This window comes from Cricetulus griseus, chromosome 2 (assembly GCF_003668045.3).
Source record: "Cricetulus griseus strain 17A/GY chromosome 2, alternate assembly CriGri-PICRH-1.0, whole genome shotgun sequence".
Classification (NCBI taxonomy): domain Eukaryota; kingdom Metazoa; phylum Chordata; class Mammalia; order Rodentia; family Cricetidae; genus Cricetulus; species Cricetulus griseus.
This window is the reverse complement of record NC_048595.1, coordinates 186966293-186981270: the sequence shown is the minus strand read 5'-3', so window position 1 is coordinate 186981270 and position 14978 is coordinate 186966293.

Here is a 14978-nt window from a genome sequence, read left to right as displayed (position 1 = left end):
AAAGAAACCATTGTGTTAGTTTTCTGCTAGCCATCTACTCTGGGAATGGGGGCTGGCATTAAGAGTGGTTTGTGTCCCAGGACAGACTCCTGTTAGATAAATCTGAGTTTTCATACATGAATGGTAATCAATGAGAGACAGCTTCTGGGTTAGGGATGGGGCTTGTCTCTGCTTCTGCTCTCAGTGCTGGGACTCTATCTATCACAGACACATACAGGCCCTGCAAATGTTGCCACAGTCTCTCTGATTTCATATATGAGACATCCTACTGTGGGTAGAGGGCCTCATGTGCTATTTGTTATCACTCCTTTTTTCAGTTTTCTCTTCTTTTCATGATGACAATGATGAGTGACTGAACCTTGATACTAGAGCGGAATATCCACAGCATCATATTAGTGTGTGGGCCCTCAGTCCCTGGTAATGACTGATATGCAATAGTCACTCAACAGTAGTGGAGTAATAGCTCATTTGGTCCTTAATCGCTTCCAGTATAGAAAGTATTCTAGTGGCCGTAACTTTTATGGTAATGAGGTGATGATATATTGGATTCTTCGCTTAAGGGCCAGCTTCTAAATATCTCCACCCCAAGGCCCGTGCTAGCTTTAATCTTTCCTATATGCTGGTTCATGTTTTCATGAGAGCAATCAGGTCCTAGGGCACGTTCTTGGAACATAACATATTCCACCTGACATGGTACTCAATATTTTATAAGTGAGATCTAAAAATGAAAATCTCTGTTGCACAGCTGTGAAAGAAAATAGATAGTTAGAAGAATGCGTGTGAGTCTGAACAGGTGACTGGAAACTGCATAAGTTCTGTGAGCTTTGCTTTCTTCTTCTGTGATAGAAAATAGAAAATTCACATTGATCTTCTATTTAAAAGGAAGACTAGTGATAGAAAGACATAATGCATCCATCACTACATCAGCCAGAATGCATATCAGTAAGTCAGGTCACTCTGCCCCACCGAGCAAAGCAGTTAGGTGTCAGAATGAAGCGGCATGGTCAAGGCAGTGAGTGTTTTCAGATTTCAAAGAACACACAAACCTGACAAGTTTATATATTGAAACAAACATTTTCAGTGTGACAGGACTTCTGAAGATTTTAAATGTAAAATTACATTTTATGTATAATAAGTCTTATTAACACCCTTTCTGTTGAATTTAATGGTAATACATGGAGCAAAGCCACAGAAGTTAGGCAAGACCATTTGAATAGAAGGAATACGTGATGAGCATAGTGGTTCTGGATACATTTATATGGAAGATGTTCAGCAGACTTGTCCAGGTTCTTGACTGTATTTAACAGAAACCAATGGCCTCAAAGCATCAAGATTCACTTGCAGGGTATGGAAAACAGAACATCATTTTAAGAAGATTAAGGAGTAGGCTTAGAGGCTGACAGTGTTGATTCACTATTAAAGTACTTGTCAAGATCACACCTTAGAAATTCAGGACTCCTCCAAGCATAAAAGGGATCTTGTAATTCTATAATTGTGTAAAAGGTGTCAGCTTCCTGCTAGAGAAGTAGTTTACAATGGGAGGATATGTGATGCTAGAATTGGTGTGTGAATAAAGGATAGTTTACAAGTCTGTGGTGTCAGGGACTTCTGTGATGCCTCAAATCAATCACCATCTTATCTATAAATTCATTGCCACAGTAAGGCAAACATCTTTTATTGTATCACATTGCCATTTTAGAGAAAGCAATAACTGATTCTTGTCACATATTTTACTTTTGTACTGAGAGTTTAGAATGGAAAATAAATAAGGCAGAAGCATATAAGTTTAGCTTTTTGTGTATAAAACAAATAACCTTGTTTTATTCCATTCTGTCTTCTTTTCTTTTTCTTTTTCTTTTTCTTTCTTTCTTTTTTTTTTGTTTGGTTTTTCGAGAGAGTGATTTTCTGTGTAGCACTGGATGTACTGGAGCTCACTTTGTAGACCAGGCCGGCCTCAAGTTCACAGACCCGCCTGCCTCTACCTCCCAAATGCTGTGATTAAAGGAGTGTGTAACCACCACCAAGAGTATAACTTATTTTCACGAACAATATTAACAAATAGGTGTGTTGTCCAGAGAGAAATCCACACATTTATTTAGTGTGTGATATTTTGTGATAGCTCAGAAAAGAAAGTGTAAATATAAATGTCTACAACTGCATTTATGTATGTGTATATCATTTATATATCTACTATATATCAATCTATCCAGTCATCTGTCTAACACATACACTATTGAGAAAGGATTACAGGCAATGTGGTAGGTGTGTCACCAACATATCTGGAAATTCTTTTGGAACAGAAACCATGAGGTATATTTTTTATCCTTCTGCTGTATCATCTCAGAGTTTCTCTCCTGGCAGATAAATATGCTGAGATACATTCCCAAGTCCTAGATACACGTCTTTAACTTTCTTCATTTCCTTGAAAAATCAGTCAGTTTACAGAAAATGCTTGTGGTTGGAACCCACACAGTCTTTTCATGGATGAGAAAGCTCTGTTTACCAGGAGTCCTTGGACTAAGTTCTTTTTATTATCTATCTATCTATCTATCTATCTATCTATCTATCTATCTATCTATCTATCTTGAGACAAGGTTTCTCTGTGTAACAGCTGCAGCTGTCCTGGAACTTGATTTGTAGACCAGGCTGGCCTGGAACTCAGAGAGATCCGCCTGCCTCTACCTCCCCAGTGCTGGGATTAAAGGTGTGTGCCAACACCTCAAGGTCAGGATTAAGTTCATGATAGGCTTATAAAAAGATGAAATTGATTCATTGTGGACCAGCATCAAATAATACGGATCACCATGGAAACAGGGCATCAATCTCTCTGTGTAATGGAAAGCTTGTTTTGAATGCCGAGGATAAGAGAGAGAGTAAGGATAAAGAGATGAGAGAAAAATGTAGGCAATTTAGAGGGCAAATAGATATAAACCATAAACCCATGATCTCCATGTTTTTTCCATTGCCAGAAAAATTTACTAAAACTCCAAATATGTTTTTTGAGTTTCATGAACATTGATATTGGGATGAATACAAAAGACCATAATGTAAAACAGCAAAACATACAATACCATGAAAACTGGATCTAGGAAGTAATTCTCAGGGCTTAGCAGAGTTTTCTGCACACCAATCTTCCTTTGACCTTGAGAGCAGGAGGGGCTGTTTCCCCTAACTTTAGGAGACACATGTGTAAGCACAATGACTGCAGAAGAGCTTGCTCTTGGAGTAGTCTGTGATAGGAATTGGTAGACTTGACTTCTGAGAATTACTGAAGCAGAGCCTGCAACACACAGTTACTGGCTATAACACTTGTCTCTGCATCTCTATAAGACGAACATAGATGTGACTCAGTGTGATTTAATGGTCATCTATCTGCCCCGGGGAGAATTTATGTGTTCCTCTAATGTTACCTTAGGCTGCAATGGAGTTGAATCACAGGGGAATTAGCTTGTGTGTCTGACAGAGAAGGAAAGTGAAATGCATTAGATTTCAGAAAGAAAAGCAATTTTTTGGACTACCTCCTGACAGAGCCTAAAGCTTTTGTTTCTATAGTATGATTTCAAAATTTTACTTTTCCAACTACCAAGACTGCATAGTGTGGTAGTCACATTCATCACAGGCACATGCGCACAAACACACTTGTGCTCATGTGCACACACGCGACCCTCCCCCTCCACACGATTCATAATGAATTTCTATTGTTTTCAACTCTGATCTTATGTATGCTAAAGACAATGCTATTTAACCCACTATCTATACTTTGAATTATCTAATGTGGTTTGGTTTCCATATTTTAATTCCTATAAATGTTTAATATGTTTACAGCATTTCTAATATACTGAAATAAGAAATACTCTGTGATTTAAAAAATAGTATACCTTACTATTATTTTTTTGTAATTTTTTTATTAATTAAAATTAAGGACAACCTTGTTTCACATGTCAATCCCTTCACTGTCTCCCAACCTTCTGTCCAACCCCTCCCCCACTACATCCCACCTACTCCCCACCCCATCCACCCTCCACTCCCCAGGGAGGGTAGGGCCCTCAATAGTGGCTCCTCAAAGTCCACCACATCATCCTGGGCCGGGCATAGCCCCTCCCCCATGTGTCCAGGCCAAGAGTGCATCCCTTCACAAGGGATGGGCTCCCAAAGTCCCTTCTTACACCAGGGAAAAATACCAGGGTCCCCTAGAGTGCAGAGGCCTCCTAATTGACATTCATGTTCAGGGGTCTGGAACAGTCCTCTGCTGGCCTCCCAGACAGCAGTCTGGGGTCATTGTGCTCCTCCTTGTTCAGGGCACCTGTTTCTGTGGGTTTCACCAGCCTGACACCAACCCCTTTGATCTTCATTCCTCCCTCTCCACAACTAGGTTCCAGAGCTCAGTTTAGTGTATATCTGTGGGTGTCTGTCTCTGCTTCCATCAGCCACTGGATGAGGGCTCTAGGATGGCATAAAAAGAAGTCATCAGTGTCATTATAGGGTAAGGACATTTAGGTTACACTCTCCACCACTGCCTAGATTGTCAGTTTGTGTCATCCTTGTAGGTCTCTGGAAATCTCCCTAGTGCCAGATCTCTCCTCGGACCTATAATGGCTCCCTCTGACATGGTATCTCTCATCCTGCTCTCCTCTATTCTTCCACCAACTCAATATTTCTGCTCCTCCATTTCCTCCTCTCCCCTCCTCTTTGCCTCCTCTCACTCTGGCAGCTCCCTCTCCCCTATCCTCATGCTCCCAATTAGCTCTGGAGTTCCTGCCCCTTCCCATTGTCTGGGGTCCATGCATTTTTCCCTTAGAGTCTTTTTTGTTTCCTAGATTCTTTGATGAAGAGGATTGTAGGCTGGTAATACTTTGCTCTATGTCTAAAATTCATATATGAGTGAGTACATACCATGGTTGTCTTTTTGTGACTAGGTTACCTCACTCAAGATGTTTTCTTCTAGTTCCATCCATTTGCGTGCGAATTTCAAGATTCCATTGTTTTTTTTTTTTTTTTTTTTTTTCTGCTGAGAAGTACTTCATTGTATAAATGTACCACATTTTCTCGATCCATTCTTCAGTTGAGGGGAATCTATGTTGCTTCCAGGTTTTGGCTATTACAAACAATGCTGCTATGAACATATGTCCTTGTTGTATGGATGTGCATAATTTGGGTATATGCCCAAGAGAGGAATTGCTGGATCTTGAGATAGACTGATTCCCATTTTTCTGAGCAACCACCATACTAATTTCCAGAGTGGTCTTACAAGTTTGCACTCCCACCAGCAATGGAGGAGTGTTCCTTTTTCTCCACATCCTCTCCAGAATAAATTGTCATTGGTGTTTTTGATTTTAGCCATTCTAGCAGGTGTGAGGTGGTATCTCAGAGTTGTTTTGAGTTGCATTTCTCTGATGGCCAAGGATTTTGAGCACTTTCTTTTTTTTTTTTTCCAATATTATATATATATATATATATATATATATATAATTTATATTTATATAAAAAGACAATTATAGCAGTATGTTATGCATCAATAGCAGCAACAGCATTTCCAGGTTTTGCAGTCATTTGAACAAAATTATAGAGACATCCAGCACACTCCATTTAAAAATAAAAAACAACAAAAATGTAAAAAAAAAAAATCCCAGAAAACAGCACAGTTTTGTTACACTGTGCTGTTTTTTTTTTTTTTTTTTTTTAGATTAGCTTCTAATCTAATTTTTTTTTTTAGATTAGCTTCTCAATCATCATCTGGAAGGAAACCATTCTGAGCAACATCATTAAAAACAGCTCTGATAAAGCACGGTCACTACTATGTATCATAAAGCAGGTCCACATATGAGTGAGTACACATCATGTTTGTCTTTTTGTGATTGGGTTACCTCGCTCAGAATGGTTTCTTCAAGTTGCATCCATTTTCCTGCAAATTTCAAGATTCCATTGTTTTTTTCTGCTGGTACATTTCCATTGTGTAAATGTACCACATTTTCTCTATCCATTCTTTGATTGAGGTGCATCTAGGCTGCTTACAGTTTCTGGCTATTACAAATAATGCTGCTATGAACACGGTTGAACATATGTCCTTGTTGTATGAATGTGCTTCTTTTGGGTATATGCCTAAGAGTGGAATTGCTGGATCTTGTGGTAGACTGATTCCCATTTTCTTGAGGAGTCTCCATCCTGATTTCCAAAGTAGCTGTATAAGTTGGCATTCCCACTAGCAGTGGAGAAGTGTTCCTCTTTCTCCGAATACTCTCCAGCATAAAATGTCATTGATATTTTTGATTTTAGCCATTCTGACAGGAGTAAGATGGTATCTCAGAGTTGTTTTGATTTGCATTTCCCTGATGTCTAAGGATGTTGAACACTTTCTTATGTATCTTTCAGCCATTTTAGATTCCTCTATTGAGAATTGTCTATTTAGTTATGTACCCCATTTTTTAATTGGATTGTTTGGTGTTTTTGGAGAATAGCTTCTTGATTTCATTGTGTATTTTGGAAACCAGCCATCTGTCAGATGTTGGATTGGTGAAGATCTTTTCCCATTCTGTAGGCTATAGTTTTGTCTTACTGACTGTGTGTTACGATAAATCTTTCTGCCAAAAGCTGCCTGAGCCCCACTGCCACATGTGAGCTTTACACCAGCTGCCAGCCCGAGTTAGGCCCAAATGAGTACACAGAAACTTGTATTAGGTTCAAAGCTGCTTTGCCAATGACTAGGATTGTCATCTGTTAGCTCAGTCTTAATTATCATAAATCTAAATACTTTATAAGACTTATCTTATGGGACGCCTTATTGGCATCCCTCCTTGCCAGTGGCTCACATCCTGCCGATGACGGAGGTGAATGGGGGAAAAAGGGGCCCTTCCTGTTTCTCCTTTGCTTAAATATGAGTATCCTTGCTATGTCACTTCCTGCCTGGATCACCACTTCTCTACTACATTTCCCAGAATCTTCTTTGACTCCTAGTCCTGTCTAACTTGCTGTCTCATTGGCCAAACAGTATTTTATTTAACAATCAATAAGATAAACATACACAGTATATTCCCCATCATCTCCTCTTTTCTGTCTAAATAAAAGAATGATAACTTATCTTTTCTAATAACTGAAGAAAACTATAACCATAACTATCTGTCTTCAACTCTATCAAAGACCACAGAAGGATAATACATAAACTCTAGAATTGACAGAGACATCTTGCTACCTAGACAGTCACCCAAAGTTCCTCTGTAACGTTGGGGCATCCATCTTCAGCTTATAGGCCACAGTGTGTCTGGCACACTTCTCCATTTTAACAGGAACCCTTCAGTATTGTCTTGTTTTGTAAGTTCAGCAGTCACTTTCTTGTTGGTCCTGCATGTCCGGTTTATACAGCAACAAACAGTCCAGGCGAGAGCAGTTTCTTGCCCCAATGGCTAATCTTGCCATGTTGAAAGCAAATTCCATAACGAGTTTCTTCGATGCCCATCCTCCTTACTGACGTAATTGATGTGCCAGGAACAGTTGTGTCTCACTGCCAAGAAAAACCCTAAACCATTTAAATGCCATATTTCTGTATGTCTTTGAAAGGTTTGAAGAATATCTATCCATCTCAAATCCATCTCTGTACATCTAGAAAACTTAACTAACCTAATTATAAGTTCTGACTATAACAGGTAAAAGATCTGTATAATCACAATACCTAGAAAGAGGAGACATATACATATCACAAAATTGACCTTACAGTTGTATCAATAAATGAAAATCTATACCAATGCAAAGTATTCATTCCTAGATCCTACTCCCCTTTTTTTCTTTAAAAAAAAAGTTGACTATGCTCATTATCATTTATAACCAATCCCATTTAAATGAAAACATTTATAAACAATATTTTGGAATATGGGCATCATTCTTTCTAAACTGCTTCCTGCTGATTTGGGGCGATGTTCATACCATTGTGATCATGATAAAACATAGAAACCTGACCAAGTCATTGTTTTTGTAGTCTGTAAGGCTGTATCGTCTCAGCTTCAGGGGGTCTTGCTTGATCAAACCATATTAGTCTGGAAGGAATCAACATCTTTTGATTTTCTGTGGAAATACAAGTAAAACCTTTATTTCTAAATAGCCTGTCCTTAGACTTAAATTTTGAAGTCAAAGCATTTTTAAAATGTATAAGTTGGATTAATTTAGCAGCATTTATAATCAAATGTATTTTAGCAGCAGTAATTCTTTCCTCGGCAATCAAACAATTTAAAGACAATAGTATGGCATTTAGTATCCAGATTCTCTGTGTATTTTTTATCTCTAGGTGGCTTTTTTACTATTCTACTTTTACTTCCTTGTGTTTCTTTTTTTCTGAGACAGGGTTTCTCTGTGGAAAACCGCCTGCCTCTGCTTCCTTCAGCAAATCCTACCAGAGTTGGCCACCACAACCGGCTACTCTATTTCCTCCTGTTACTTTTTCCTCTCACAAGCCTACATATATTTTTAAATGTAGCGTAAACCTTTAGAGGTTTTTCTTTATCTGGATCTGTCTTTACTGCAAATCTTTACCTTTTTTAAACAACACTGCCAAAATTAAAGTGGCGGCTTTCTTAGCTGCTGTCTTTGTTTTTTTCCACTTTTGCTGAGTCAGGAAATCTCTCTTAAAGCAACCACTTAAGTCATTGCTTGTCTGTAGTGTTATTCTTTTGTTTAAGCTGCAGCTGCTAATAAAGAAAGGAACAACGGATAAACAACACACGTGGAGTTTATTTACCAGAAGAAGGGAAAGGGGGGAAGGCCCAGATCTACCTCACCCACCACAGGGAGTTCATACACTACAACCCACATCCTCACAGCCACCTCCTGACATGAGACAAATTCTGTCCTACTTACACCAGCTCTTCCACCCTAACAGTAAGGCTCTTTCTCTGTTTGTCAAGGCTCACCTCAAACCTACTTCTGAGGACTTAAATTTCTTAAAAACTATCACTGCCTCCTGTAAAACCTGTCAGATGTCAAACCCTAATTCCAAGTATCGTAACTCCCCTTTTCCCACCCACCAGGCTAGGGGCTCTCTCCCAGGGACTGACTGGCAACTTGACTTCACCCACATGCCCACAGTCAGGCGAGTTAAATACCTCCTGGTACTAGTGGACACTTTCTCAGCGTGGGTAGAAGCGTTTCCTACTACTAACAAGAAAGCTCAGACCGTCTCTGACATCCTTCTCAGGGAAATTATCCCCCGGTTTGGGATTCCAGCCTCTCTTCAGTCAGACAATGGTCCTGAGTTTACCTCTCAGATCTCTCAAACCCTGTCTAAAGCTCTCAATATTCCTTGGCATTTTCATATTCCATACCACCCCCAGTCCTCAGGGAAGGTGGAGAGAACTAACTGTTCTTTAAAGACTGTTCTGGTTAAAATGTCACAGGAACTTCACCTTGACTGGGTAAAGCTTCTGCCTCTGGCCCTTTTCAGGCTTAGGGCTCTCCCTAAACAACCACTTTTCATCTCACCCTTTGAACTCATGTACGGGCGGCCGGCTCTAACCCCTGGCCTCTCACCTAAACTCTCGCCTCTCCCTGACCGCTTGCTTACACCTTTACTTCATCATCTCCGTTCCCTCCTTTGGGAATTTGCTGACCACTCTCTACCTCGGCCATGTGCCACCCCCTGTACCTCTCCAATTAACATAGGGGATCAAGTACTCCTTTCTCCTCCAGACCAGAGCCCCTCCCCCCTGTCTCCTAAGTGGAAGGGCCCTTTCAAAGTAATTCTTGTCACTCCAACAGCAGCTAAGCTTGAGGGCCTTCCCCACTGGATTCACTTATCCCACCTCAAGCCCTTTACTTCTCCACCTGAGACTCACCCTTCATACACAGTTTCTACAACAGGACCCTGTTCCCTTAGGTTTCAGAGGACACTGAAATCATCCACTTTACCTCCTATTTCAGAAGAATAAGGCTCAATTTTTACAAGGCTGATTTAAACTTTCCTGCTTCTAATTACACTCTGCTCATTAATTTCCAAAGTATCTCACAATAATTTACTTAGCTGTTGTTACAGGAATGTCAGCCTAAAAGCCATGGATCTAAAGATACAAGGACCACCAAGTGTTTCTGCCTTCTGGTTAAAGGTAACCAGAAAGATTTCATACCACCTAGATATAATTTAATATGTCTAATCTTTGTTTTCCCAAACTTTAAGGACTCTTATAAGTTCCAGGGAGCCGAATCAGATCCAAACAGGTCAGATTCACTCCAGGTATTATCCAACCCTTCCCCAGTCCCAATTTCCCTTCCCTCATCTTGGGACTCCTTGGGAACCCCTCCCTCATCTTACAATCTTCCCCTCAAATGACAGGACCTAAGAAAAATTTTTTTTCTAAACTTAACCTTGTCCTCTATTCTACAAACATCTTGCAGGACTAAAAGGCACCAGAATGGCCCAGACTACAATGAAACAACAATCAAACCCAGGACATGGCAGCACCCCCAACCCCCCAAAGATGGTCAATGCCCCAGGCCAGCAGGAAGCAGCCTTAAGACATCTTCGCCCCTACTTCCCTAACCTGCCATGCCCAATTCTCTAACTTTTATAATAAACAACAGCTGGGATTGTAAGAACAAAACACCTGGATGACCCTAACCCCGCCCCCTAACAACGGGACACTCACTCACCCGCCATGCCTTTCGACCTTTGCCCTACTGCACATATGCAACCTTCCCTTTAAAAGGTCCTGCCCCCACACCCCTCGCTCTCTCTTCCTTTCGGCTCCCCTAGTGTTGGCTGACTGCCCATCCCCCCTTTCCCTTCTTCTGGTAAATAAACTTCACGTGGGTTGTTTATCCGTTGTTCCTTTCTTTATTAGCAGCTGCAGCTTAAACAAAAGAATAACATCTAGCAAAACAGAGATCATCCAAGAAAACGCTGAAAACAAGAAGTTGTGCTTTTCTCTGATCTTTTGCTGCTAAAATCCCTTTTCAAGCTTTTGTAAAGTTTAGATGGAAGTTCGAAACACTACCTCCAGCTGCCCGGGTTCTGCTGCTGTTTGACTAGTCTCTGGAAGGCAGAAAGGTGGCTTGTGGTGGTGAGAGCTCAGAATCCTAACCATAGGACCCTCAAGGGCTACAGGCCATCTCAGGGGTGCTGGAGTCCAAACCACAGTAGCGCCTTCAGGCGTAAGCATATGGAAGCTGCTCCATTGACTCTCAGCGGCCCGACAGGACAGGCTGTAGTGGCAGGTTTCCCTCTTTATCTGGGAACCTTGGGGCATGGGGTCATCCCGCTCACTGTTAAGATAAATCTTTCTGCCAAAAGCCGCCTGAGCCCCATTGCCACGTGTGCACTTTACGCCAGCTGCCCACCCGAGTTAGGCCCAAATGAATACACAGAAACTTGTAGTAGGTACTGTCTCGAGCCCTTTCCAGGTTTTGACCTGGGAGGAATGACAAACTCACAAGTTGGTTTTGAGTATAAGTTTTACTTCACACTTATGTCAAAGCAACACACAAGCATAAGCAAACAATCCTAAGAACCACAGACAATAGGCTCACAGCAGGGGGTACCTCTCCTGCAGAGGGCCCAGCAGGTTCCGGCTCCAGCTTGGGCTTCTCTGGATTCAGGACAGCCAGTCTCCCAAGGGCCTGGTGTCCTGGAGTCGGGCCCAGAACTGGCAGCACTCAGCTTGATGGATTGGTTGTCTTAGGTTAGTGGAGGGAGGAGAGCTCCAGGACATAGAGTGGTACACTCTAAAATTCCAAGTTTTGAGCTGGTCCTTAAATAATTTGCTAAATCATGGTGCTAATCACACTTTGCCACACTTCACACATTTTCACTCTTATCTACAACAGCTGGGCTGCTTATTGGGCCTAAGCTCCCTTTCCTTTAATCTTTCTTCAGCCAAGCCTTTGCCTGCATTGTTGTAGCCTCTGTGCTAATTTCCCTCCAGCCAGGCCTTTGCCTGCCTGCTTACAAGGCTCCTTACAGGTACAAAGCTACTTGGCCCATGACTAGGATTCTCATCTGCTAGCTCAGTCTTAATTATCATAAATCTATATATTTTATAAGATTTATCTTATGGGATGCCTTATTGGCATCCCTCCTTGCCAGTGGCTCACATCCTGCCGATGAGGGAGGTGAATGGGGGAAAAAGGGGCCCTTCCTGTTTCTCCTTTGCTTAAATATGAGTATCCTTGCTATGTCACTTCCTGCCTGGATCACCACTTCTCTACTACATTTCCCAGAATCCTCTTTGACTCCTAGTCCCATCTAACTGGCTGTCTCATTGGCCAAACAGTACTTTATTTAACAATCAATAAGATAAACGTACACAGTACATTCCCCATCAACTGTGTCCTTTGCCTTACAGAAGCTTCTCAGTTTCAGGAGGTCCCATTTATTAATTGCAGATCTCAGTGTCTGTGCTACTGGTGTAATGTTCAGGAAAAGCGGTCTCTTGTGCCAATTTGTTCAAGGGTATCTCCCACTTTCTCTTCTAGAAGATTCAGTATGTATATAATAGGGCTACTGATTTTTTTCGAGTTAATTTTGTATCCTGCTACTGTGCTGAAGGTGTTTATCAGCTGTAGGAGTTCTCTAGTGGAGTTTTTGGGTCACTTATGTATCATCTGTATCATCTGTAATTAGTGAAAGTTTGACTTCTTCCTTTCCAACTTGTGTCCCTTTGATCTCCTTTTCTTGTCTTATTGCTCTAGCCAGAAATTCAAGTACAATATTGAAGAGATATGGAGAGAGTGGACAGCCTTGTCTTATTCCTGATTTTAGAGGAATCTCTTTGAATTTCTCTCCATTTAGTTTGATGTTGACTGTTGGTTTGCTGTATATTCCTTTAATCATGTTTGGATATGTTCCTGTTATTCTTGTTCTCTCCAAGACCTTTATCATGAAGGGATGTTGGATTTTGTCAAAGGATTTTTCAGCATCTAGTTAGAAGATCATGTGGTTTTTCTTTTTCAGTTTGTTTATATGGTGGATTACATTGATTGATTTTCATATGTTGAACCATCCTTGCATGCCTGGGATGAAGCCTACTTTATCATACTGCATGATTTTTCTGATGTGTTCTTGCATTGGATTCACAAATATTTTGTTGAGTATTTTTGCATCGATGTTCATGAGGGATACTGGTCTGTAGTTGACCTTTTTAGTTGTATCTTATTGTGGCTTGGGTATCAAAGTGATTGTAGCCTGGTAAAAAGAGTTTGGCAATGTCCCTTAAAGCTTCTATTGTATGGAACAATTTGAGGAGGACAGGTATCAGCTCTTGTTTGAATTTCTTGTAGAATTCTGCAGTTGAAGCCATCAGTCCCTGGGCTTTTTTTGGTTCGAAGGCTTTTGATGACTGCTTCTATTACATTAGGGGTTACAGGTTGATTTAAACTGCTTACCTGTTCTTGGTTTAATTTTGTAAGTGATATCTATCCAGAAAATTGTCCATTTTCTTTAGATTTTTTAATTTTGTGGAGTACAGGTTTTCAAAATATGGCCTGATGATTCTCTGGATTTCTTCTGTGTCTGTTGTTATGTTCCTCTGTTCATTCCTCATTTTATTAATTTGCATGTTTTCTCTCTGCCATTTGGTAAGTTTGGATAGAGGTTTGTCTATCTTGTTGATCTTCTCAAAGAACCAACTCTTTGTTTCATTGATTCTTTGGAATGTTTTCCTTGTTACTACTTTATTGATTTCAGCCCTCATTTTGATTATTTCCTGGAGTCTACTCCTCAGTGGTGAGTTTGCTTCTTTTTGCTCTAAAGCTTTCAGTTGTTCTGTCAATTCTCTAATGTGACTTTTCTCCAGTTTCTACAAGTGGGCACTTAGTGCTATGAGCTTTCCTCTTAGCACTGCTTTCTGAGTGTCCCATAAGTTTGGGTGCCTTGTGTCTAGATTCTCATTAAATTCTAGGAAGTCTTTAGTTTCTTTTTTTTTTTTCTTCAACTCAGGAATGGTGCAATTAGGTGTTATTTAATTTTCACGAGTTTGTAGGTTTTCTGCAATATGAATTGCTGTTGAATTCTAGCTTTAAAGCAAGGTGATCTGATAAGATACAGGGGGTTATTTCAATTCTATTGTATCTGTGGAGGTTTGCTTTGTTGGCAACTATGTGTTCAATGTTAGAGAAGGTGCCATGTGGTGCTGAGAAGAAGGTGTATTCTTTTGTGTTTGGATGAAATATTGTATAGTTATCTCTTAAACCCAGTAGGTTCATAACTTCGGTTAGATCCTTTGTTTCTTCGTTAAATTTCTGTCTGCTGGTCCTGTCTAGTGGTGAAAGTAGGGTGTGGATGTCTCCAAATATAAGTGTGTGTGGCTTTATGTGTGGTTTGAGCTTTAGTAATGTTTCTTTTACAAATGTGTGTGTCTTTGTATTTGGAGCATAGATGTTCAAGACTGAGACTTCATTTTGATGGGCTTTTCCTTTGATGTGTATGAAATGCCCTTCTTCATGTCTTTTGATTGATTTTAGTTTGAAGTCTTATTTGGTAGATATTAGGATTGCTACACCAGCTTGTTTCTTGGGCCCATTTGATTGGAAAATCTTTAACCTTCCTTTACTGTGAGGTAACACCTGTCTTTGAAGTTGAGGTGTGTTCTTGTATACAGCAGAAGGAGGGATTCTGTCTTCCTATCCATTCTGTTACCTTGTACCTTTTTATGGGCAGGTTAAGACCATTGCCATTGAGAGAAATTAATGTCCATTGATTGTAGGTTCTTGTCTGTTTGAATTTATTGTTGGTGGTGTCATTGTGTGTGTGTTTTGCCCTCCTCTTTCTTTTCCTGATTGGTAAAACTGGATTTTCTATTGCCTATGTTTTTGTGAGTGTAGTAATCTTTGTTGGTTTGGAGTTTTCCTTCCAGAACTTTCTGTAGTGCTGGATTTGTTAATATGTATTTTTAAGTCTGGTTTTCTCATGGAATATCTTGTTTTCTCCATGTATAGTGATTGAAAGTTTTGCTGGGTACAGTAGTCTGGGTTGGCTTCCATGCTCCCTTAGTGTTTGTAGGATATCT